Here is a 3,701-nt window from a genome sequence, read left to right on the forward strand (position 1 = left end):
GTTGTATGAAATGTTATCTGTTTATGAAATATTTATTGTGCAAACATGGATTGAAGGGATGAGAGAATGAATATACAATTTTTATTGTTTTTGTGTTTAAACGGATGAACCCGTTGCCTACGTACCTTTCCATGGAAGGTAAGGATCAAAACGCCGTAGTTCGGCTAAAAGATTTCCAAAAGTAAGTGAGTGGATTGATTTTAAACAAAAGCCTTAAGGTCTTTCATTATCCACGGGAGAAAACTCAACCTAGATCAACAACAAGTCCACCATGTGAGAATAACTTCGACATACTAGTGGGGTTAACCCTGTTTTCAGTATGGAAGTCTTACAGTTCGATCACTAAGGACACAAGGCGAGAATAACATCAACCACGAAGATAATTGAAACCTATGGCTAATGTATGAAAACTTGATGAAGAAGTGGACTTGAGCCACAAAAGTGATTGAGTGAGTGAAATTAATCAATTAGAATTTATTCACAAAAAGATGGTCAAGGTATGATTAGAATTCAATTCAAAAGAAGTATTATGAAAATGGAGTTTGAAAATCAGAGGCCTAGGGCCTAGGTTTCTAATTTGAAAAACAGATGAAAATGTTTGCACAATAGTTTTCGGGTTTTGGGTTAAAATGCAAATGGAGGTTTAAAGCAACAAAAGGTGGGAGGGTGAGGAAGTAAAACTTCTTAGATGTTCACCTCTTGAGATCATATGTAGATGATTCAAGTGATTCCTTTGGAAAAGGCAACAAGCAAATAACAGATGAACAAAGTAAATGGATACCGGATGCCAATCAATGGACTTATTCCAATCTCACAAAACAAAAATGGATACCGAATGCCAATCAATGGACTTATACCAATCTCCTAAAACAAAATGAAACATGGATACCAGATGCCAATAAATGGACTTACACCAATCTCCCAAAACAAAATGGAACATGGATACCAGATGCCAATCAATGGACTTATACTAGTCTCCTAAAACAAAGAGAAACATGGATACCAGATGCCAATAAATGGACTTATACTAGTCTCCCAAAACAAAATGGATATCGGATGCCAATCAATGGACTTATACCAATCTCCTATAACAAAGAGAAACATGGATACCAGATGCCAATAAATGGACTTACACCAATCTCCCAAAACAAAATGGAACGTGGATACCAGATTCCAATCAATGGACTTATACTAGTCTCCTACCATATCACAGGAAACAACTGCCAATCAATGGACTTATGCTTGCCTCCTCCATGGACAAAACCAAATGTTACAAAGTGATGAACAATGTTTATGAAATGATATACAAGTGATGAAGATACATGCACAAAGGCACACTCAAGCAAATATTTACAGATGAATCAAGTATGCAAACAAACAAGTCAGTTAGCACACACTATACACAATCAATTAGGATCAAGCAAGGTTAAGCTTTATAGCCAATTGGAATGGGGTGTTTTGAGCTCTTAACCCTAACATTGAGAGTTAGGGTGAAGCAGATGAAATGGAGATGAGGGGTGTGCCTCATAGCTCTTATCCCTGGTCAGGGAGAGCTTTGATCAATGGAAAGGGTGGGAGTTCAGAAAGTAGGAACTCTTCTCCACAAATGATTGACTCTATAAGATCTTGGGTTCTTATTCACAATGCATCAACACATGGTGTGAGCAAAGTGAATGACACACTGAGTAGCAGAAGATGGATTACACATCTCTTTTATCTGCCAATTGCCTCATGAGAGGACTTTACCTGCTTGGCACAAAATTAAACAATCACAAGCATTGCCTCTTAAGGAGGGCTTCAGACAGGTGCCTACCAATAACAGTAGGTCTTCCAGACTACATGAAGATTAGGGATCATACCTAAGTGGTTAAGCAACCAAGCAAAACCAAAGTTCAAATGAACTTAAAGCAACTTAGGTACCTGTGGAAACAGCTAAACAGATCAGTACAATACTCAGATAGACATACAACAGTCAATAAGCAACAGGCAATCCCAATGTACAAAATGTGTAAGCCATAAGGCAAACTCAAATGAATTAGCATCAACCTACAAAACACACAATATTAGTAATCAAAAGCCAATGTCAATATTATCAAGATGAAGCATCATCAACTAGGGAACTTGGATGCTTAAACCTGAAATCAAAGCTCACAAGTAACAAACCACTAGGTCAAAGCCTAGGGTCAAAGATGGAGAAAAAATCCAAAACAGGGGCTGAAATTTAACACAAAGTAACTTCAAATACATGTTGACATATCCTAAAAAGGCTCACATCAAAATCAATCACAAAAAGCATTTCATCATCAAGTGAAGTTCAAGGCAATTTCAAAGCTCATATGTGATCAACATGAATGAAAAAATTCAAATCAAAACAGAAATGACTCAAATAAATTTGGAAAAATTCATGCACATTCAAGACATCTAACATGATCAGCATACAAAAAATTAGGGGAATCAGAGATCATTTGGAATAGAAATCAAGTTGCACAAGTTGGACAATCAAAGGTGTGACACAAATTGTCACACCAAGTTAGCGCAAGCATAAAACAGCAATGGAGCATAGGAAAAATACCAAACCAAAACTAAAATGTCAAGCAATGTGTCTAGAATCAGCATGCAAAATTTCACATTCATTGGATAAGAAACAAGCATTTCACAAGAAGATAAGCAAGGCAAGGTCAAAAATGTATATGTATTCAATCATCCTAGAACAAAATATTTTTCCAGCCAGGCACAACTTGCAAATTCATGCTCATAAAAACTAGACAGAATAAGGAACATTTTGCAAAAAATTGGGATGAAATTGGATGAGTTTTCAATTTGTTATGATTTTTCTAAGTTCATGAAAATAATTGAAGTCAAAATGGACATAGCATTGCAAAATGGGAGGGAAAGTGAAAAACAGCATGGCAATTTGAAAATCTCGCTCGCACGGACTCGAACCTGGCCCATTTTCAAAACGCGCGCCCTCACAAAAACGACACCATTTTGACTTAAAACCCCTAAGCTGCATGGAAATCCAGAATTTCGTAGCTAATCCAAAATTTCGTAGCAAATCCATGGCTGGCTGAAGAACATTCGTAGCAAACTATGAAGATTCATCATCTTCATCACGAAGAAGATGAAGATTCATCTTCAAATTCCAGAAATCCAAAAAAACTCCAGAAATTAAAAACAAGCATAGCATTCAAAAGCATTTTTCACGCACATCAAAGATCCTTGACCAAATCATGCAAAAACATCCTAACAAGTTCAGATCGAAGGAAATAAAATTTGACATCAAACTTTCAATCAAGCATAACTTCATCAATAATGCATCATTTCACTTCATTTTTTCACCAGCATTCTCTACAACACGAGATCTATATGAATATCCTAATGATTTTGAGAATTTGAGAGATCGAAACCTGACCTCTTTGAAGAACAGAACCTCTATGTTGCGCTATCCAAGGCTTGTGATGTTCCAAAAATCTTCTATGATGCTTGTGGAGGTGATTTATGGAAGGAATGAAGCTCAAATGCACGTGAATCCAGTAGATTTTGCAAGCTCCATTGATGCTCCAAGCTTCGAGTATGGTTCAATATGGCACAATTTGCTTTGATTCCACGTTCAAATCTCCTCAGAAACACCTCATGAGCATGAATCAATCAGTAGAAAATGTTCTTGTGTGAAGCATTTGAAAAAAGATTTTGAGAGAAAA

Source organism: Lathyrus oleraceus, chromosome 6 (genome assembly GCF_024323335.1).
Source record: "Lathyrus oleraceus cultivar Zhongwan6 chromosome 6, CAAS_Psat_ZW6_1.0, whole genome shotgun sequence".
Classification (NCBI taxonomy): domain Eukaryota; kingdom Viridiplantae; phylum Streptophyta; class Magnoliopsida; order Fabales; family Fabaceae; genus Lathyrus; species Lathyrus oleraceus.